General features: G+C 43.8%; 1 long non-coding RNA gene across 2 annotated transcripts; it reads right to left on the reverse strand.

Moving 5' to 3' along the window:
- Positions 1-6,490: 6,490 nt before the first annotated feature.
- Positions 6,491-18,845, reverse strand: LOC118922827 (uncharacterized). Of its 2 annotated transcripts, XR_008992460.1 has the most exons (4): positions 18,474-18,845; positions 16,253-16,374; positions 7,224-7,361; positions 6,491-6,702 (listed from the first exon to the last, which is right to left on the reverse strand). It is a non-coding gene; the product is annotated as an uncharacterized LOC118922827 (long non-coding RNA). The 2 variants fall into 2 exon arrangements; XR_008992459.1 differs by lacking the exons at positions 6,491-6,702; positions 7,224-7,361 and adding an exon at positions 13,649-15,365 and having other exon boundaries at positions 18,474-18,844.
- Positions 18,846-23,902: the final 5,057 nt, after the last annotated feature.

The following is a 23,902-nucleotide window of genomic DNA, read 5'->3' on the forward strand; positions in this document are numbered from 1 at the left end:
TTCTCGACAGAAACCTTACAAGCCAGAAGAGAATGGCATGATATATTTAATACAATGAAACAGAAGGGCCTTGAACCAAGGATACTGTATCCAGCACGACTATCATACAAATATGACGGTGGGATTAAACAATTCCCAGACAAACAAAAGCTGAGGGAATTTGCTTCCCACAAACCACCTCTACAGAACATCTTACAGGGACTGCTCTAGATGGGAGCACTCCTAGAAAGAGCACAGCACAAAACACCCAATATATGAAAAATTGAGGAGGAGGAACAAGAAGGGAGAGAAGAAAAGAATCTCCAGACAGTGTATATAACAGCTCAATAAGCGAGCTAAGTTAGGCAGTAAGATACTAAAGAGGCTAACCTTGAACCTTTGGTAACCACAAATTTAAAGCCTGCAATGGCAATAAGTACATATCTTTCAATAGTCACCCTAAATGTAAATGAACTGAATGCACCAATCAAAAGACACAGACAAATAGAATGGATAAAAAAGGAAGACCCATCTATACGCTGCTTACAAGAAACTCACCTCAAACCCAAAGACATGTACAGACTAAAAGTCAAGGGATGGAAAAACAAATTTCAAGCAAACAACAGCGAGAAGAAAGCAGGGGTTGCAGTACTAATATCACACAAAATAGACTTCAAAACAAAGAAAGTAACAAAAGATAAGGACACTACATAATGATAAAGGGTTCAGTCCAACAAGAGGATATAACCATTCTAAATATCTATGCACCCAACACAGGAGCACCAGCATATGTGAAACAAATACTAAGAGAACTAAAGGGGGAAATAGACTGCAATGCATTCATTCTAGGAGACTTCAACACACCACTCACCGCAAAGCATAGATCCACTGGGCAGAAAATAAGTAAGGACACGGAAGCACTGAACAACACAGTAGAGCAGATGGACCTAATAGACATCTATAGAACTCTACATCCAGAAGCAACAGGATATACATTCTTCTCAAGTGCACATGGAACATTCTCCAGAATAGACCACATACTAGGCCACAAAAAGAGCCTCAGAAAATTCCAAAAGATTGAAATACTACCAACCAACTTTTCAGACCACAAAGGCATAAAACTAGAAATAAACTGTACAAAGAAAGCAAAGAGGCTCAAAAACACATGGAGGCTTAATAACACGCTCCTAAATAATCAACGGATCAAAGACCAAATCAAAATGGAGATCCAGCAATATATGGAAACAAATGACAACAACAACACTAAGCCCCAACTTCTGTGGGATGCAGCAAAAGCAGTCATAAGAGGAAAGTATATAGCAATCCAAGCATATTTAAAAAAGGAAGAACAATCCCAAATGAATGGTCTAATGTCACAATTATCGAAATTGGAAAAAGAGGAACAAATGAGGCCTAAGGTCAGCAGAAGGAGGGACATAATAAAGATCAGAGAAGAAATAAATAAAATTGAGAAGAATAAAACAATAGCAAAAATCAATGAAACCAAGAGCTGGATCTTCGAGAAAATAAACAAAATAGATAAGCCTCTAGCCAGACTTATTAAGAAGAAAAGAGAGTCAACACAAATCAACAGTATCAGAAACGAGAAAGGAAAAATCACGACGGACCCCACAGAAATACAAAGAATTATTAGAGAATACTATGAAAACCTATATGCTAACAAGCTGGGAAACCTAGGAGAAATGGACAACTTCCTAGAAAAATACAACCTTCCACGATTGACCCAGAAAGAAACAGAAAATCTAAATAGACCAATTACTAGCAACGAAATTGAAGCGGTAATCAAAAAACTACCAAAGAACAAAACCCCCGGGACAGATGGATTTACCTCGGAATTTTATCAGACATACAGGGAAGACAAAATAGAGGAGGAGGGGATACTCCCAAACTCATTCTATGAAGCTAACATCACCCTAATACCAAAACCAGGCAAAGACCCCACCAAAAAAGAAAACTACAGACCAATATCCCTGATGAACGTAGATGCAAAAATACTCAACAAAATATTAGCAAACCGAATTCAAAAATACATCAAAAGGATCATACACCATGACCAAGTGGGATTCATCCCAGGGATGCAAGGATGTTACAACGTTCGAAAGTCCATCAACATTATCCACCACATCAACAAAAAGAAAGACAAAAACCACATGATCATCTCCATAGATGCTGAAAAAACATTTGACAAAGTTCAACATCCATTCATGATAAAAACTCTCAGCAAAATGGGAATGAGGGCAAGTACCTCAACATAATAAAGGCCATCTATGATAAACCCACAGCCAACATTATATTGAACAGCGAGAAGCTGAAAGCATTTCCTCTGAGATTGGGAACTAGACAGGGATGCCCACTCTCTCCACTGTTATTTAACATAGTACTGGAGGTCCTAGCCACGGCAATCAGACAAAACAAAGAAATACAAGGAATCCAGATTGGTAAAGAAGAAGTTAAACTGTCACTATTTGCAGATGACATGATACTGTACATAAAAAACCCTAAAGACTCCACCCCAAAAGTACTAGAACTGATATCGGAATAAGGCAAAGTTGCAGGATACAAAATCAACACACAGAAATCTGTGGCTTTCCTATACACTAACAATGAACCAACAGAAAGAGAAATCAGGAAAACAACTCCATTCACAATTGCATCAAAAAAAAAATACTTAGGAATAAACCTAACCAAGGAAGTGAAAGACTTATACTCTGAAAACTGCAAGTCACTCTTAAGAGAAATTAAAGGGGACACTAAGAGATGGAAACTCATCCCATGCTCATGGCTAGGAAGAATTAATATCGTCAAAATGACCATCCTGCCCAAAGCAATATACAGATTTGATGCAATCCCTATGAAACTACCAGCAACATTCTTCAATGAACTGGAACAAATAATTCAAAAATTCCTATGGAAACACCAAAGACCCGGAATAGCCAAAGCAATCCTGAGAAAGAAGAAAAAAGTAGGGGGGATCTCACTCCCCAACTTCAAGCTTTACTATAAAGCCATAGTAATCAAGACAATTTGGTACTGGCACAAGAGCAGAGCCACAGACCAATGGAACAGACTAGAGAATCCAGACATTAACCCAGACATATATGGTCAATTAATATTTGATAAAGGAGCCATGGACATACAATGGCGAAATGACAGTCTCTTCAACAGATGGTGCTGGCAAAACTGGACAGCTACATGTAGGATAATGAAACCGGACCATTGTCTAACCCCATATACAAAAGTAAACTCAAAATGGATCAAAGACCTGAATGTAAGTCATGAAACCATTAAACTCTTGGAAGAAAACATAGGCAAAAACCTCTTAGACATAAACATGAGTGACCTCTTCTTGAACATATCTCCCCGGGCAAGGAAAACAACAGCAAAAATGAATAAGTGGGACTATAGTAAGCTGAAAAGCTTCTGTATAGCAAAAGACACCATCAATAGAACAAAAAGGAACCCTACAGTAATGGAGAATATATTTGAAAATGACACATCCGATAAAGGCTTGACATCCAGAATATATAAAGAGCTCACACGCCTCAACAAACAAAAAACAAATAACCCAATTAAAAAATGGGCAGAGGAACTGAACAGACAGTTCTCCAAAAAAGAAATACAGATGGCCAACAGACACATGAAAAGATGTTCCACATCGCTAATTATCAGAGAAATGCAAATTAAAACTACAATGAGGTATCACCTCACACCAGTAAGGATGGCTGCCATCCAAAAGACAGACAACAACAAATGTTGGCGAGGCTGTGGAGAAAGGGGAACCCTCCTACACTGCTGGTGGGAATGTAAGTTAGTTCAACCATTGTGGAAAGCAGTATGGAGGTACATCAAAATGCTCAAAACAGACCTACCATTTGACCCAGGAATTGCACTCCTAGGAATTTACCCTAAGAATGCAGCAATCAAGTATGAGAAAGATCAGTGCACCCCTATGTTTATCGCAGCACTATTTATACTAGCCAAGAATTGGAAGCAACCTAAATGTCCATCGATAGATGAATGGATAAAGAAGATGTGGTACATATACACAATGGAATACTACTCAGCCACAAGAAAAGGGCAAATCCAACCATTTGCAGCAACATGGATGGAGCTGGAGGGTATTATGCTCAGTGAAACAAGCCAAGCGGAGAAAGAGAAATACCAAATGATTTCACTTATCTGTGGAATATAAGAACAAAGGAAAAACTGAAGGAACAAAACAGCAGCAGAATCACAGAACTCAAGAATGGACTAACAGGTACCAAAGGGAAAGGGACTGGGGAGGAAGGGTGGGTAGGGAGGGATAAGGGGGGGGAGAAGTAGGGGGGTATTAAGATTAGCATGCATGGGGGGGTAGGAGAAAAGGGAGGGCTGTACAACACAGAGAAGGCAAGTAGTGATTGTACAACATTTTGCTATGCTGATGGACAGTGACTGTAAAGGGGTTTATAGGGGGGACCTGGTATAGGGGAGAGCCTAGTAAACATAATATTTGTCATGTAAGTGTAGATTAGTGATACCAAAAAAAAAAAAAGGGCAGTTCCTGTGTGGTAACCTCCAATGAGTTCTACACAAGAGTATAAAGGGCATATAAAAGTGTAGGCAAAGGGTCTGTTTGTGTTTATACAGAGGATCAAAGCCTAATTGGGCTACCCCGAAAATGAACTAAGATACGATATGAAAAAGAACTTCCAACATCAGCACTCTCTGGAAGACTCATGCCAGAAGATGACCATCAAAAAACCCCAACAAAGATCCATGCACTGCTGCAGCTGTAGATGCACTCATCCCACCAGTTCCTGGACTTGCCATGGGAATGAGGAAGGAGATATCTAAGCTGGCCTGTGCATACAGTAAAACAACAAATTTGACTGGATCTATACCATTGGAACTCAATCAAGAATTAGGAGAAGTGCAAATTGTAGCGCTCCAAAATCTTACAACTACAGACTATTTACTGTTAAAAGAACATAAGGAATGTGAACATTCCCCAGGAATGGGTTGTTTTAATTTGTCTGATTTCTCTCAGACTGTTCAAGTTCAGTTGGACAATATCCACCATATCATAGATAAGTTTTCACAAATGCCTAAGGTGCCTAACTGGTTTTCTTGGTTTCACTGGAGATGGCTGGTAATTACAGGTATGCTTTGGTTATGTAACTATACTCCTATTATGTTAATGTGTGTGCGCAATTTAAGTAGTAGCTTAAAACCTATACATGCTGAAGTTACTCTACAAGAAGATATGTCAAAGAAATAATCAATCTTCCCTTGTTTTCTGCCGCCTGCTACTTCTATAGCTTTTCTTCTTCCTTCCTAATTACAACCCTTAAATAGAATTCGTGCCTCATATCAAATTTACTGAGTATCGTAATTCTTCCAAGTGGTAAAGATACCTCAAGACAAATGCTGGGCATAGAAGCTACAGGGCATAAATATGCAAAGAAATAAAAAGCTAACCATTTGAAACAATAAGGCTTCTCTCTCACTTACCAACTTTACATTTCCCTGTATGGCCCCGGAAGATGACTGGTTAGCCAGAGACGGGTAAGATTCCTCAAGGGAGGAACAACCTAAGACAGGCACAGTCGCAGGGGGGTCATCAGGTGAGAAATTGGGGATCAACAGAGGGGAGGCTTCGAACCTCACCCCCCCTGTTCTGAGAGAAATATTCTGCATACGTGGATGTTTTATTGCCCTGGTCTAGCTTGGATTAACACACAGTCTACAGGCACACACCTGATCATCTACATTTGCTCTCTTACAACACTAAACTATGTTTTCTACCTTTATCTTGTATCTACCTACCACTCCAGCATTTTATTAAAAATAATAATAATAAAGAGAGAAATGTGGTATCCACATATAAATCAAGTATAAAATCCAAATGAGTATTCATATTTGAACTGACTGTTTATAGTTCATAATGCATGAGCAAAACCGAAAGTTTCTGTGATGACTGCCCTTGTCCTGTTCCCTATGTAACTTATTCATTATGTAAGAATTTGTTCTCCATGTAAGAACTTGTTTGTTATGCCTCAGAAGATTGGAGACTGACGAAAATTAGGCTTGGGGTGGATTAATGATTGTGCATTGAGCATTGACTCCCCTATATAGAATTTTATTGTCGTTAACAACCATTTGATCAATAAATATGAGAGATGCCCTCACAAAAAAAAAAAAAAAAAAGGACAGACTTCCAATGGTAAAATAAATAAGTAACCGGGATGTAATGTATAGCATAAGGAATATAGTCAAGATATTGTAACAGCTTGGTAGGGTGATAGCTGGAACCTAGAATTATGTATATAAATGTTTTATCACTGTGTTGTACACTTGAAACTAATGTAATGTAATACTGTGCGTCAACTACCCTTCAATAAAAAAGAATTATCTAAAAAAAATAAAACAAAAAATAAAAAATAAAAAATAAAAATAATTATCTACAAAAAAAACAAAACAAAACAAAAACAAAACTCAGCAGCTATACTGATCAGAATGGAGTAGGCTATGCTGCAGAAATGAATCTATCCTGATAAGTTATTGGCTTAATTCACTAACAATTTAGTTCCTTCTTATGTAAAGTTTGATGGGGTTGGGTACTTCCCTTGGGAAAAGCTGTCCTCCAAGTGGTGACTCAGGGATCAAAGTGCTCTTCTTCTATCCTGCAGCTCCATCCTCTTAAGAGCCTTTCACTTCCAGCTGAGAAAATGGGGGTGAGGGAAATGGAAGTCGGGGAGAACAAGGATGAGGCCTACCTGCTCAGCATGACTTCTGCCTGAAAGCAATGCATATCACTTCCACCCATATTCCCTAGTCAGATTTCTTTTTTTAAATTGGAATACAGTTGATATATAATATCATATTGGTTTCAGATGTACAACACAGTGACTCCATAATTATATACATCACTAGATACTCATCACAGTAAGTGTAGTTACCCCCTGCTACCATACCAAGATATTACAATATTACTGGTTATACTATCTATGCTGTACTTCCATTCCTATGACTGTTTTATAATTTGAAGTTTGTACCTCTTTATCCCTTTCACCTATTTCATCCATCACACCCTCTCCACTTCCATATGGTAACCAAAGTCTGTTGTAAATATTTATGTGTCTATTTCTTTTTTGTTTGTTTGTTTTGTTTTTTAGATTCCATATATAAGTGAAATCATATGGTATTTGTCTTTCTATAACTTATTTCACTTAGCATGATACCTTCTAGGTCCATCTACACTGTCATATATGGCAAGATTTCCTTCTTTTTACGGCTGAAGAATATTCCATGGTATATATACATCTTCTTTATCCATTCAACTTCGGGTTGCTTCCATATCTTGGCTATTGTAAATAATGCTGCAATAGACATAGGGGTACATATATCTTTTCAAATCAGTGATTTTATTTTCTTTGGGTCAATTCCCAGAAGTGGAATTGCTGGGACACATGGTTTTTCTATTTTTAGGTTTTTGAGGAACCTCCATATTGCTTTCCACAGTTGCTGCACCAATTTACATTCCAACCAACAGTACAGGTGGGTTCCCTTTTCTCCACATTCTCGCCAACACTTGTTTTTTCTTGTCTTTTATATGGTGGCCCTTCTAACTAGTGTAAGGTGATACCTCATTGTGGTTTTGATTTGCATTTCCTTGATCATTAGTGACGTTAAGCATCTTTTATTTACCTTTTGGCCATCTGTGTAACTTCTTTGGAAGAATGTCTTCTATTCAGGTCCTCCATCCATTTTTCAATTGGGCTGTTTTTTTGGTGTTGTGTTGTATGAGTTATTTATATATGTTGGATATTAGCCCCTTCTCAGATATATCATTTGCAGATATATTTTCCCATACAGTAGATTGCCTTTTTGTTTTGTTGATGGCTTCCTTTGTTGTTAGGTTTTAATCTATAGACTCACTTAACTAATTGCAGAGAAGGCTGGGGGAGGTCATTTTTCTGTGCTTGAGAAAGAAGAGAGAAAACAAAGATTGGTGAAAACTATCAAAATAGTGATGGGAAAGTGGCTGTAACCATGCTTTTTGTCATATCCTGAAAACTGGTCTGTTCTGAGGGAAGCAGTCAGAAGCAGAAGAGGTGAGAGATGGGAAGAAAGTTCCTAATGAGGCTGTTCCTGAGGCTCACCTGTCTTCTCTGGGGCTTGGTTAACTGTGAGATACCCAGCATCCCTCCAATATAGTCCTCCTGTGCTGAACTAATTTTGTATTACTTTTGATTACTTACATCTAAAGGACAACTATCCACCTAGTACATTTCCTGTCTAAGCATTATGATTATTAATACTGACTAAATAATTGCACACACACACACACACACACTCTTCCTCTTTTTCTTCATCTTTTCACTTGAGCTGCTGTAAATCCAGTTCTCGTCATCTGGACTTCCTTGTCTGACTCAGGGGTCAGCCCAATAGCAAATATTTTAGGCTTTGTGGATCATACAATCCCAGGGCAACTACTCAACTCTGGCATTGTAGCATGAAAGCAGCCAGAGATATTATATAAACAAATCAACATGGCTGTGTTCCAACAAAACCTAATTTTATAAAAACTGCAGCAGGTTGGATTGGGCACACAGGCCGTAGTTTGCCAACCCCTGATCTGGTTGATCTTTTTGAATCTGAGTTTGGGATTCTCATTTCTCCCTATTACACAAAATCTTATTGTCTCTGATCCATTGTTCACATCAGTGGGAATATTTTTTATTTCTGATTCTACCATCCAATGTAGCAGCACTGCCTCCCTGCTCTGTGTCATGTCCGTATTAAATGAACTTTCAGTGTCTTAATGGTTCATCAGACTAGCGGGCCCTTGAAAATGCGGTAGGTGGTGACCTTGCTGCCCCTCCTGGGACACACTAGGAAGCCAGGACTGCAAAGGGCTGGATACTTGATGGGACACCTTTCTAATCATTCTGAGCATGGCCTCTGCTGACCTGGGCCAGCACTCTGTCCCTCTCTGTTTCTCTGGTTTCATGGAGAGCAGTGGCTTAGGCAGGGCAGGAGTAATTTGATGGCTGTGTATCTCTGAAGAATTATTTTACTCAATGCTCACATTATTATTCAGTGTGATAACCACCTCAACCATGTCCACTCTTTGACTGTGTTGTCCAGCAATCTCGGAGGCACTCTCCCTGAATTAGAGCTATGGAATCCCACTTATAGGGCTGGGTGGACCTTAACAATCAGCAAGTCCAGTGCCCCTCATTTCAAAAGAGCTTGTTTCAAATAGCAAAAGACATTCCCATCAGGAAATCCCAAAGGTTTTAGGAGCTCTGTGCCAGGAACCCAGAATGAAGAAAGACCAAAAAAAATTTTTTTTAATATCACACTAAACTATATAGCTTCTGAGTCAGCTAGGATATTTACAGCTAGAGCCCTAAAATCACACTCTGGATGCATATTTCATCATGTTCATCATTCAGAGGCTACCCTCCTCCCAAGAAAGGCAAGGATACTCCTTCGCTTAGTATCTTGTTCCTCATTTGGAGTAACGGGCTTGATCAGGGGCATGCCATGTCCATTTCTGATTAGACAGGACTACCTCCCACTCAAGAACATCCCTTTTCTTGCACCATGCCATCTGATTGAAGTCTTTCCTTTCTTTTCTTGATGAATTGCAGGTGATTAAAAAGGTCACAGGCTCAGAATACTTTGTGGTGGTGGTAGGTCTCCTGTGACAGAGTATTCTTAATCTAGGTTTGTTTCCACTTTTTTGGCTGGAAGAAATTGTTTTACACTCTCACTGAACAGAGTCGTAATTTTGGGCTCACACTTCCAGGACTCATTTAATGTAACTTTTTTGGTTCTATCGTATTCTGACCATCACAATTAAGTCTGCCCTAGAAGAGGCTGGAAGGATACATACCCACTCTCCCCTTTTCCCTGAGACTACATTTGTGGTTAAAATCACATCCATCCTCCCAAGTCCCGCTCAGGTGTCCTCTCCTCTGTGAAGCCTTCCAGGTGTCTCCAGGTAGATTTACAATGAGTCTTCCCATGGTGCTTTGTGCTCTACACACTAACAGCTTTCTGAGGCTGTTTGTCTGGAAAGGCTGCAAGCTATTATCTTCTCCCTGAGCATTATCTGACATATCATGTAGGCTCACTAAATATTTAGTCCTAATCCATGGGAGGGAGAGGTCAACCTAATGAGACAAGAACCAGGACAGGACACAGGAAAACTGGTGATGGTGGCAGGGAGGGTACTCCCCGATAGTCACTCTCTTTTGAAGGAGAAGCTACTGCTACGGTACACCTGGCTCTGGAGTACTCCGCTTTCTGCGCTGCTAGACCCATCTCCCACTAGACACACAGGCAGTTCTATTAATAGGTACAACTCAAGACAACAGCTCCAAAAATAATCTCTTCCTCAAGGTCAGTGCAAGGCCATAGAAACACCATCCTGGTCAATCCAGGGGTGACATTGGCCCCCAGGTAAAGAGACAACCAACCCTCAGGGACAGTCAGGCAGAGAGAGTGAATTCTCCATTTCTCTTCCTTTTTTAATTGTATTTGGGCTTCCAACAGATTGGGTGAGGCCCACTCATACTGGGGAAGGCAATCTGCTTTACTCATGTTAATCTCATCTAGACACAACCTCACAGACACTCCCAGAATACTGTTTCACCAAATATCCGGGCACCTCATGGCCTAGGCAAGCTGACACATGACATTAACCATGGCAGGACATGAGGCAGTCTGTCTGCTGAGTCCAACGGAAGAGGCGGCCTCAAGTGTTTCGGAGCAGACTGCATGTGGTCCTTCCCTTGGAGTCACCACTTTGTGAATGGGATCCACAGAAGAGATGGCTCTGCATACGCGGGGTTACTCAGGCTGGCTCCTCTTGAGCTTGGGGGCTGCTGCCCATGTATTTTAATCTCTAGTTGGGAGGAATGGAAAGGATGAGGGCCAGGGCCTTGAAGGTCTGACTTTGCATCTATCCTCTGTCACAAACCACCTCTCTGCCTTGCCATATATCTCTGGTCTATACTGAGCCCCCAGGATATGAAGTCTGTTGAGCAGGACTTGGCCTAGAGCAGAGCTTCCTCTAGGCCAGAGGAGAATGATCTTGGACCCCAGGTTTATTTGCTTGACCTCCAGCAGCAGCACTGGAAATTTCTTTTCAGCTTAATATTTAATTCTAAAAATGTCATCTAAATTTTGCATACTACATATTATATTTGTATTTATTTTCACCCAAAGTGTTTGAGTAAAAGTTGATGTTCCATTTTTATCCCATGGCTTCATCATTCCTGGAATATTGGCCCTCTACTTGGAGAAAAACACATTATAGAGAATGGCTGGCTCTGAAGCTCTTTGTCAGGGACAAATGACACTACAGTTAGAATCAATATTCTGCTGTCTTTCCCTGCCTTCTCTTCCACTTGACCATTTGCCAGGAGAAAGTAAGGCTCAGGGGAGTGTGCCCATTTGCTCAGTGTGTCAAGGCAGGGGTTGAAATAGAATCAAGGCAGCAACAGGGCAAACCAGGAGATCTGCTGGGTGTGTCATCCATGCCCTAGGCATTAACCAGGAATGAGACAAGGTGAGAGAGACAGATTTTACAGCTAAGAGTTTCTGTGCAAAACTTACCCACCTGGGTATGCGAACCACGGACAGCCGTCCATGTGCCTAATGCCCATATCATGCGACTCTGCATCTGTATCAAGAAGGTTAGATGTTTGAGAAAAGCATTGACCCAGCTTCAAACAAATCAGACCTCCTGCTGTTTATTTTTAGTTCTTTGAATGTGTGCAGATTATTGCCAATGCAATAAAGAAAATGCAGATGCTTCTTATAATTACCCAGCTAATAAATCATGGCTGAAAGGATGCTGGGGACAGTGTGCTCTGATGACCTTTGCTGGACAGGAAGCACTGTCCCTGAGGAAAAAGTGAGATGGGTTGGATGGGGGGAGGATGGGTTAGACACTTCTGACTGGTGCATCCTGAGAGAAGGCTTGAGTCAGGGTGGATGAGTCAAGGAACAGATCCTGAGGGGCTTACTCAAAATGGGGAGCGTGTGGTGAGTGTGATGTTGTGTGTATGTGGTTGCGTGTGTGTGGGGGGGATGGTATGCACGTGTGTGAGGGAGGGTTGAAGGTTGGGGTTTGAGGAAGAGACCGGGGAAGACTTGTCGTGGTTTCTGACCCAGACAAAGGAGACTCTGGTCTTGATAGGGTCTATTGCCAGGGTTTAATGGGCACACAATGTCTTTTCCTGACAAGAATCTATTTCTCCTTTTCCTGGTTGAAATCCTTCCTGAATTTTCCCTTTGCTTAAGCCAGCTTGAGTCTGGTTTCAGTCACTAGCAAGTGAAAGAGCCCTCAACCAGCAGTGGCAGAGCCCCACGAGAAGTGCCCTGGCCTGGGCGGGAGGTTGGGCTTCAGCACTGGCTTTGCCCCAAGCCAGGCTTGTGACCATGGGTAAGTCACTCCTCCCTCTGGACTTAGTTTCTCGATCTGTGAAAAGATGAGTGGTTTTTGGATTTTGGATTTCTCGGAACAGTTTGAATCACTGTAACCACACCACCACTGACTACCATCAACATTTTATGAAAGAAAATTGTAACACCGGAAGTGTAAAGAACAAAATCTCAAAATTGGAAAATGGAATTAAGTTAGATTTAAGAAAAATCCACTACGTTGTTTGTATTTTCCCCCACATTGCCCCAGACTGAAGAAAGCATCATCGCAGACTGGCCCTGATCCAAGGCCTGGAGCTGGCTGACTACTGAGTTTCATGACTCCCGGGTCCATCCTCAGGCTCTAATAGGGTAGGGGTAACCTTTCAGCTCTGCTCCTTTGTCCAGAAGAGCAAGCCTGTGACTTGTCAGTAGCCTAGCCTTAGCTATCCTATCCTCCCGCAGCTGAGAGGACAGTGTCTACTACAGTGAGACATTTCCCCCTGAAGCACACACACTGATGAAAGGCTGCTGTTGACACTGCTGCTGCTGCTGTGCTACTACTACTGCTACTAAAATATGAACAAGAGCTCATTCCTGATACTATTCTTGAAACTGTTGCATGTTCAGTATTTAAAAAGCCAACTCACTTAAGTTTCACAACAACCCCATGAGAGAGGTACACATTTGCAGATAAGGATACTGAGGCACAGAGATAAAATAATGAAGTCACAAAGTAATATTCGGTTGACCTTGGACTTTCCTAATTCTGCAGATGTCAGAACAAACTGTATGTGTGTGTCTAAGGCATGGGGCATGTAGGCCATGGCTCTTTGTCCTGGATCCTATAATTTCCCACCTGCTTTAGGAACTGGTGCCAGTCTCCTGTCCTCTTATGGGTGGTCTCCTTAAGTGTCCAACAACACAAGGGCACTAGCTACCATTTATCTGTAAAACCTCCCTCCCAAGGGCCCCCACCCACAAGATGGCGAACTCCCTGCTTCTCTTCCGGGTCCTCCAATCCCGCCGGCGCCACCTAAGGCCCAATCACCTTCTGACCCACCCCTTCCTTGCTACCTGTATAAATTGAGCCTGCAAACAATAAACTGTGTCAGCTTGATCAGATATCCTGTCTTGCTGTCCATTCTTTGTGTCCCTTGCCCCTTCATTCTCTCCTCCAGGTTGTCGACCCCCGTTGACTGTCCCGCGGGTCGGGACATATCTGGACGCTCCAGATGTGAGGCCCATGGCCTCCATGATCTTGCTTTATCCTCACAAGAGCCCCATGGGAAAGGCGTTTGTTATTCCTCTTTCACAGGTGATGCAACTTGACCTGGCCAAGGTCACACAGCAGGCTGGGATTTGAACTGAGGTCTTTCTGACTCTAAATCCCCTACTCCTCACCCCTTAAAGAAAGGAGGAATGGTGTCCCATTTTGCAGTCAGAAATATAAAGTTCTCAGAGAGGGGAAGTAATGGGCCCAGACCAGCTGAAGCCGGCCTCAGGCCCAAATCTCTGAGCTTTGTAGGGTTCTGTCCCAGCCCATGAGCATCCTGCTTTGCAGACAATGACCCAGGAGAGAGCCTGAAAAAGGCATTTTGAGAAGAGGAGGGAGGCTCAAGGGGAGACTAGGAACAGGACAAAGTATCTTGGGGCCAGAGTATCCTGTCCTGGGAGCTGTTGCTACGATGGCACAAAGTGGCCTTGGTGAGATATTTGGGAGGGGGTTTCCTAGCTGGGCTGGAGAAGACGGCAGTGGCTTGGGTGCCAAAGGCCCTAAATGACAAACTGGCTCCTTGGTGTTATTTCTTAGCCCCGACTCTTGACTCATTAAGCTTAACCCGCTTTTCTTAGCCTATAAAGTGGGATGAACAGGCCTTACTTGAGAGGCTGGGAAGGAAAATGAGATAATGACTTCCTTAACTTTGGAGTCAGAACAAGCCTGAAGACCTTGTCTCGCTCCCATCCCCACTGTTTATACCCCTTCCTCCCACCAGTCATCCCCACCTTGGTAAATAACACCACCCAGCTTCAGGCTGCTTAAGCTGTAAGTCTGAGATTTGGCTTGATTCCTCTCCCTCCCTCGCTCCAGCCCATCAGCAAGTCCTCTAGGTACGACCTCCCAAATTGTCTCAAAGTCCAACCCTCCTCGGTCTCCCCTCTACCAGTGAGTCCAAGCCAGTGTCCTCTCTCACCTGAGCACTGTGGGGGTTCTTAAGTGCTTTCCTTTCTCCCACTGCTACCCCGAAAGCCTACTCCCATACCTATAGCCACAGTGATGCTTGAAAATTTAAGCCGGATCATGCCACTTGCTTAAAACCCTTCAATGATTTCCCATTCTCCTCAGATAAAAATCAAAATCCCTGAACTTGGACTGGCTGGTCTAGCCCCTGCCCACCCCTCCAACCATCTCAGGCCACAGGTCTTGCCCCCACTCACCGGACCCTACCCCCGGGGAACTTAGAGGTGTTAGAACACACCGAGCTCTTTCCCTCCACACAGCCTTCTGGTCCCTCAGCCTGCCGACAGCTTCCTGTCACCCAGACTCAGCTCAGAGGGTCTTCCTGGACCATCTTGTCTGAAATAGAATTCCACTTTATTTTCTATCCCAGTACCTGTCTATGTCCTTCTGAGCACTCACTACAATATAAATAGGTCTTTTTGTCGCTTTGCCTACTTATTTATTTTTTGCCTCCTCCACTGGCCATGATTTCCACGAGGGCAGGGTTATGTCTGTTTGTAAATGGTTGTAGCTTCCTAACACAGCATTTGTCACATAGTAGGCCCTCAAGAAATACTTTTGGATGAAAGATGAAAGGTCCACGCTGCAGGTCACAGCGGGATCCAGGCCCAGGGTCTCCTCATCCTTGCCCTGTGCTCGCCTCCTCCAGAAGATGTGCTGACTCTGCTCTCTAGGCTGATTTCCGGCCCCATGGGAAGGACTTGAGACAGGATTGAAGGTGGTGGTGAGATTACGGGGTGCCAGGCGGAGCAGAGCGACAACTCCTAAGGGCCCACTCTGGCGTCCTGAGGGGGCTCTTTCCCCAGCCCTGTCTCCCTGTGGAAAAGGCGCTCCTCTGCGGGGACATGTGGGGCTGCTGAAGACTGAGTACCACCAGCTGGAGGGAGAAGGGGTGAGGCAGCCAGGAAGAGGGGAGAGCTCCTCAGGGCCAGGGAACAGACGTCCTAGTTTGAAAAGAGTTTGTTCTCCCCTCAGGGCTGCAAAGCATCGAGAATGGAACCTGGATCTATTGCTGGGCAAGGCCTGGCTACTCCACTGTGTTCTGGCTGCTCTGTGGTGAGAGTGGGCTCTCCTCTCCCACACAGGAGCCTACTGGCTTGGCATCTTGGGCGTTTGCCCAACTTTCTTTGGGGAGGTTGGCCAGCCTTGACTGGACAGTGATATCTTGTGACATCCACAGATTCTGGCAAGCAGCCCCAAGGCTCCGGGCAGGAATGGATCTGTAGGTTCCAGGAAAGAGGCTTCTGTGGGGAGCAGAGCTACAGCAGCATTTCTGCACCTCAGAGATCAGCCCACAGGAGAAGTAAGCTCTGTGGGAGCCAGAGAAGCTCAGAATTGCATTAGCAATACACCCCATTAGAAGTGACCGCCCTCCTCATCCTGGGAAGGAAATACTCCATAGTCTCTAGTATGCTGCGTGCTAAATTCTCCCCCACCCCCAATTCAGTGTAAAAATGTGTGGTCAGTAAAATGTCCTGAGGAGAGGACATCCCACACAGCAGCTCCAACATAGACATGGACAAGGACACAGTGGGGGGACACTTAATAGGATACCAGGCCCTAAACCGAATCCAAGGCAGAAAGTACCTGTTTGGGGCCTGGGGGTCCATGGGAGGAAAAGGGCAGGAGGGGACATCAGGCAGGTATGGCTTGAGGCAGGAATCCTGGAATTCTTTGTAGATGTTCTGTTAACTCTTCAAGTGATCATCCTGGAAATTTGACAAATAAATGAAAACATATTACCATGATGACTTTTTCAACAATTTATAGAACAAAATACAACATAATGAGTACCCAGTGGCTTCAGCTAGTTTATCATGTTATGGCCCCTGCTCTATGGGCATCTTACATGATGCAATTGCTGCCCATGGGCTTTGGTGTCCCCTCTGCCATCACTGTTACTCTCCCTTTCTATTGCTGTGCATGCACAGGGCCTGTCACTTAAAACAGTTTAGTCCTCCAAATGCTCCCATAGTCTGCAGTTTGCTTGAGTTTCGTGCAATAATGAGTCATCTGGCCTGCTTGATAAAATGAATATTCCTGGGCCCTCTTCAAAGGTTTTGATTTACTGGGTCTGAAGCATGGCCCAATGATCTGCATTTCTACAAGCATCCCAGGGGATTCTGATATAGAGGGTCCTAAAATCCCACTTTGAGAAACACTGACTTAGAAATCACTGTGGGAGCGGCTGGTTTCCAATTTTTTCCTTTTTAAATAATAGTGCAATGAAGACTTTGTAGAAATGATTTTTTTTTCTTTTACATTATTTTCTTCAGACAGTCTCTTAAAGTAGGATTATGGAATCAAAGGGCAGGAATGGTTTAGTAGTTTTTGCCAAATTAGCCTCCAAGGAATTTGAATTATTGAACATTAAGTTTCAGCATTTAAATTGATTTTTTAAATTTTGATTTGAGCAATAAAAAGTTGCTCAAATTGCAATTTCAAGATTAATAGTGGGGCTGCTCATTTTTTCTATGAAAAGCTTTGTGTGTAAACTCTCTGCTTATCTCCTTTGACTACTTATAAAAAAGGAACAGGATGCTGGCCTTTTGTCGTTTTATCAATTCCTTAGCTATTTGGGATAGAGCTTTATTTGCCACATGTATTTCTTCCATTTCTGTGGCTTTCATTTTTGTGTTTGCTTTATTACATTCTGTGGCACAAAAGGCCTTTAAGAACACGTTTGGATCCACCCATCCTGTCCCCGATATCTATTTTATCATTAGTCAAAACGTTTTCTCCTTGTCACAGTTGAAACACATTTGCTTTTTCATTCTCCTTCTCTGATTTTTTATGACCTACTTAAAATGCACTGTGGTGCATAATGTGAAAAATATGGATATAAGCTATTCTGATCCATGCTGATGTCCCACCATTTAGATGATATTTGTTAAATAGTGACTCTTCCTTATAGCACTGTGTTGATGCTTATTCACCTAACATCAAGTCCTTAAATAACTTCAACCTGTTTCTGTAGAGTTTACTCTATTCCCCAGCCACATTTTACTGGTTTTTACCCTGATGAAATGTAGTGATGACTGTTTATTCTAAGTTCCCTGAAAACATGTTTTGGTATTTTGCCAATTCATACTCCAGATGAGTTTTACTATTTTATTTGTTCAACCCTGTGATGCATCTCATTGTGTCTTTTGTTTACATTCTATTGCAGTCTTAACTTTCTTTAGATTTCACATTTAGGATAAGGGTATAGCTCTTCATTCAGTCATGCTTTCCTTTACTCTTCTCACTTTTAAATTTTCCTTGAAAAAAATATAATTTATTCTTAGTGAATTCCCAACTATTTACTTTTTTGGGTGGTGGGAGGTGTCATTCTTGTCAATAAACCAGCTCTTTTTCCTTCTTCTCCCTTCTCCCCCAAATACCACACCTACTCCCATTCTCATGCTCACTAAAATTCAAGCATTTTGACCCAAAAGTCATGCAGATAAAAATGATACCCTCTTCTCACCCCCAGACCAGCTTATATTGCTTCTTGGCTTCAGCCAACAGCAGCCTGTTAGCTGCTCTGAGGGTACCTCCATTTGCCTCACCTCCTTTTCCTTTCCCTCCCTGTAAGATGGGCAAGTTGTCCTGGCACCACCTTCCTGTGGTACGGCAGCTTAAGGTTCAGGGAGAATTCAAAGTATTCTGGAAGTGCCATTCCCATTTATTAAACAAAACAGGAAGACACAGTGTACTAGGTTCAATAAATATCCTCTCAAAACTCAGGTCCACCTAGAACCTCAGAATGTGACTATATTTGAAAATAGGGTCTTTGCAGATGTAATTAGCTAAGATGGGGTCATACCTGGATTAGAGTGGGTGCTAAATCCAAGGACTGGTTGGTGTCTTTATAAAAGAGCAGAGACAGACACACACACAGGGAAGAAGGCCGTGTGATGACAGCGGCAGGGATTGCAGTGATGATGCCGCTGCAGACCAAGGACTGTTGAGGACAGCGGGCAACCGCCGAGGAGAGAGGGAGAGAGGCCTGCAGCGGATTCTCCTCAGAGCCTCCAGCAGACTCCAACCCTGCCAATACCTTGATTTCAGACTTCTGGCCTCCGGAATTGTGGGAGAGTAAAGTCCTGCTGGTTTAAGCCACCCAGTTTGTGGTATTTTGTTATGGCACCCTAGGACGCTAGTCCACACAGGATCCTTGATCTCGCTCTAAAGCATTCCCCAATACTTTTAATTGTAGGATTATCTAAAACACAGAGGAGAAGTGTCCTTGTAAACCTGCCCCAAAGCAGAGAATGAACAGTCCACTCTGGAATGTAAATACTCAAGAAATGATGAGATTTTTCCTGTTTCCTGACCAACCACACTCTCTTTGTAGAAGGTGAACTATTTATGGCATACTCCAAGTTCTAAGTACCCAGGACTGCTTCACCAAGGGAGGCAGTGTGGCATAATTCAAAGGGTTCAGAAATTGGGCTGAGACCACCAAGGTCTAAATCTTGGCTCTACCATTTACTCAAAGCATAACTCTGAGCAGGTTCACAATGTCTTCGAGTGGGATTCATAATCTGTAAAGGGAGGCAATAAAAATTTATGCCTAACATATTTTAAGGAGATGTTGTTGGGATCTGAAGAGATACATTATGGGAAACTATTGTTTAAACTATAAAGCTTTCAGCAGATGTTACTAACCAATAGCTGTTGCCAAGGGGGCGGGAGGGGCAGAGTGGGGGTGGGAATGGGGAAATGCACTCATGGAGTATTCTTTTTTTGTTCCATGTAGTATTGAAAATAATGTGATAAAAGTTTTTAACGTGCAGTGAGGGGGGAAAACTAAGTAAAACTGTGTGTCTGGGTTTCGCCTCATCCAAAGATGACATCTAGAGGTGGGCACCAATGGCTCGTGAGTGGGCACTTCTGTCTTTCCCAAAGCTTCCGGTGTGGGAGCTTCTGGGACACCATCAAGCTCACACCTCCAGAACCATTTTTCCTTGCTCCTATTAACCCAGTTTGGAAACTAGAACTGGGTGTTCAGCCCTGCCATGGCTTCCACATTGTCTGATTTGTCTTTCTGACATCTAGAGAGAATAGGGACCCTCTTCCAAGTGGTTAGGGCCACCAACAGGACTATGTGTAAAGACAAAGACATATACCGGAAGATATTCCCAGAACATCTTGAGGTCTTCTGCTCATCCCAAAGGCACAGCAAGTAGTGGCTGCTTTGATCAGAGTGCCTGGGGGATCAGACTGGAACGCTGAGCCTGAGGGTCCACCTAATGAAGCTCTCAGAGATGAGCGGAGACTGGGCTGGCTTTCACCGTAACCAGAGCCACCTGGGCTTTATTCTGGAGTCTGAGCCACCAGGCCAGGATCCTTCCTCCCTTAATAGCAGTTTCCCCTGTATCCTGATGTGCACTACTTTTCACCAGCCCCAGCTTTCATGAAGATGAACCCAAATTGTACATAGGATTCACGTTCTATTCCAGGAGGTCCTGGGTCTGTGTTGTCCACAGTGTGTGGTTTTACCGAGCATAGTAGGGGACTGGAATGTATGATTGTGGCCTATCTCCATACACCGTTGTTTCTGAGGCTTGGCTCCAACCAAGAGATAAATGGGCTTGCTCTCCTCTTGCAAAAGTTTAATAAGGTACTTGTGATTCCCTTATATAGTGTAATAGTTTAGAGCAACAACTGTAGACTCAAAGACAAACCTGAGTTCAGTCCCAGTTCCACAGTTTACAAGCTATGTGATTGTGAGCAAGTTACTTAATCTCTTAGAATCTCAGTGTCTTCATTGAAGACAGAACAGAGCTAGACGATAGAGATGTTCAATTAGATGACATAATGCATATAAAGGGCTTAGTGTTGGTACCTGGCAATTAGTAAGCTCTCAGTAAATGTTAGGTGTTGTTATTAACAGAATGACCCAGTTGCTAGTCAGGGGGTCAGCCCAGCTAAGATTTGTGAACTTGAGCAAGTTGTTTTACTGCCACAGCTCTTATTTTATAAGAGGGTCTCGAGACTTAATATCCCTTCTGATTCTATGATCCCATGATCCCTTTGACATAATGGAGTGCTAAGGAAAAATTCTGAAATGTCCTACAATTAAATGACATAAGGGCCAGAGAATGAGGGAGAGAGATAAGGGAAGGTAATTAGTCAATAGCTGGAGGACACAACTAACCAGAAATGATGTTCCCGGATGAAGTCATTTCAACAATAATCTAGAAGGTCCCCAGGACCACCGCCTCCCCCTTGTGCTTGACCAGTGTCTGACCATCATCAACAACCAATCTATAACCCTTCTTTATGGACTAACCACCTATCCCCTGGCTTTTTGCCGTTTCTTGTTAGCCTGCCTTTTTTATCTGTAGCCGACATGAATTCAATGAACTTTCTTCCTTGAGATCCTTCTTAAATGTGTCCTGTTCCTTGAGTCTGGTGGACAAGTTGTTCCTCTCAACTGACCTTGCTGCTGGTGAAGCAGAAACTTCCTGTCCCAGGACTCAGTCCTTATCTGGCTAGCATTTGTAAAGGCTCAATAAGCTCTTTATTTCAGAGATCTCTTGGTCTCAAGAGTTTTTCATTTGTGAGGATTAATTCCACTTGCCAGAAGACTAACATTAGGATGATCAGACAAGAGAGGCTGCCCAAAGTCCACCTGGCTTCTCCAGCCAAATCCTGTGTCTGTTTCCGGGCCTATATTCCAGGGCAGTGATAGGGAGGCACTCTGGGGGGCTTGTCTGTAGAGCAGCCTGGTAGGTGACCAATACTAAAGGCAGGAGTGCCAGGCCCTCAAGCCTACCTGAAAAACAGAGTCTGAGGTCCCACTGAAGGGGCAACACTGAGTGGGGCAAGAGTCTGCCCCAGACTGAGATGGAAAGTGCAGTTACCTGAGCTCACTGAAGTGGTGTTATATGCTGTTGTTAACAATCTGGCTGCAGAGCAGACTGCCTGGGTTTGAATCTTGGTTCTTCAGTGTACTAGCTGTGTGACCTTGGTCCAAGTACTTAACTTCCCTGGGCCTCAAATTCTTCATTTGTGCAGTAGGGGTAATAACAATAGCTCCCCCTGCTGGGTCCATAACAGCAGCAGAATATGAAAGAAAAATATGTCTTAGAGTTACTATCGCCCTCCATTCAGGGGCCTGAGGAAACTGTGATTAAACCATCATTTTTAGGGACCAAATCCCCTCAAATAGGAGTATCTCTCAAAGGGCTAAATAGCAAACAGTCAGCAACCCCCTGGGTCTGTGCGTGTCCCCGCTCTATGGGCACAGGTTCTTTCCTTTCCTCTTTCCTTCAACTCTAAATCTCCAAACAAACTCTTAATGCTTGGTGGCTAATAAATAAATAAATAAATAGATTGATTGATAGACAGTAAATCACTATCAGCCATTCAGTGTGAATGAGCTTCTCAGGTTAGCCAGTATTTTAGCAGAACCTGAGGGAAAAAAAATTAAATTTTTAGACCTGGATGCGGCAGGTCTGTCCTGGCACCAGCTCCTGAGGGAACAGCAGGTGGGTGGGCCCCGGCTGGCAGACAGGGAGCTCCAAGGATGTTTTAGATGAAGCGTGGGGATTCCAGAGAGCAAGGCGAGAAGCGCTCGACAAAGGGAGCCTGCTTCCGCTTCACCTCAGAGCACCTGGGCCCGCGGTGAACGGAATTTCCAGGGACCACCGCCTGGTAGGCTGTCCCTCTGCCCTCCTCCCCTTCGTAAGCCAAGGCGGATCTTGAAGACTGGGACCATCTCAACTGTGTGGGACTTGGCTGCCCCCCAGTGGTCACTGGGCAGACCTCTAAAACTGGAGAAGACGGCGCAGAGGGTTCCTAAGAGCATTTGGGTAGCACTTTACAGTTACAAATACTCGAGCGAAGCTTTCTGCTTGAGTATGTCCCCACCTCCCCGTCGTCTTCAGCCACCTTCAGCATCTCTCTCCCACCCTTCCCCAGCCACCTCCAACACTCCACCTCTCAGACTCCCGCGACTAGCTCTTCCTAGTGGGTGGAGCAGAGGGCCTTGGAGCTTGGAGGAGACTGGGAGGCCTGGGTGAGTTCTGCCTCCTCTGGGGCCTGGGGACCCTGCGACAGCCAAAGGACTGGAGAGTGCAGTTGGAAAATGACAGCGCCTTGCGCTCAGCTTGCCCGCAGTCCCCTCTTCTCATAGTGGTCCTGGCTCCCTGGACACACTGCAGGCCTTTGCTTCCCAGCTATAAGCCCCAGCAGTTCTTAGACTTTCAGTTCCTCTTTAAACCAGACGCCATCCACAGTACCTCCCCCAAACCAGGACCCAGCCTGCCCTCTGCTGAAGGTACCACACTTGGCCTTATGAGAGGCTTACCGATTGTCCCTATAGTGAAGGGGCAGCAGGCAATGAGACCTCCAACAGGGCAAGATCCAGAGTTCCCTGAACCCCCAAAGATCTCACAGCCATGGTCCCTGGTCTTTGGTTCTTAATTCTGCTGAGACCACAGAAAACACCAAGGGTGAGGCTGCAGTCTCTTTCCTCCTTGACAGCTCAGCTGAGATGCTATCAGATCCAGCAATATTCTCCGTTGGGTGGAGAATGGCCTGGAGACTGTTGCTTTGAATATCTTTCTACAGGAAAAGGAAATCTGAGAGTCATACTAAATATTTTAAATGTTTGACATTGAGTGTGTTTTGTTTTTTGGTGTGTTAATTTTGAGAAACCACTTAGAGATGTTTTGGACAGCATATGCCAGCCATTAAAATGGTTTCATTCCCAGTATTAAATTTTGTTTCCCCAGACAAGACAAAGCAGGTGAGTCCGTTAGAATGACGGGACTTTCCAAACGGTACTTGGGAAGGATTAAGATGCGGAGAGAGGGGGATGCAGTGGAGGGGAGCTGGGTCTGCTCTGATGGACGAGAGCTGGGCTAGGATCATGGGGGAACCAACCTCCAAGAACAAGGTGGGGCCACAGCAGTGGGCACATCCTCCCTGGTCCGATGGCACCCTGAGAGCCGGCCCGACCATGGGCACCTCAGCAGGGCTGCTCAGGCAGGTCATGACCCCAGGCTAGGGAAAACGACAGATGCTGAGAATGGACATGAGAGGGAACATGACTGCGGGCCAGAGGATTTGCTTCAGTTCCTTCTCTCTTAACTACCCCTAGTATTTGAGCTTCACCCCCATGCCCGGTGGTGAGCATACAATTCTGCTGGACCATACAGATGAGAAGAGAGTTGGACTTACAATCCTTTAATTCCTCCAACTATTACAGGAGCCACCAGAAACCCCCATCAAGGGCTCCCC

This window comes from Manis pentadactyla, chromosome 11, assembly GCF_030020395.1.
Source record: "Manis pentadactyla isolate mManPen7 chromosome 11, mManPen7.hap1, whole genome shotgun sequence".
NCBI classification, from domain to species: domain Eukaryota; kingdom Metazoa; phylum Chordata; class Mammalia; order Pholidota; family Manidae; genus Manis; species Manis pentadactyla.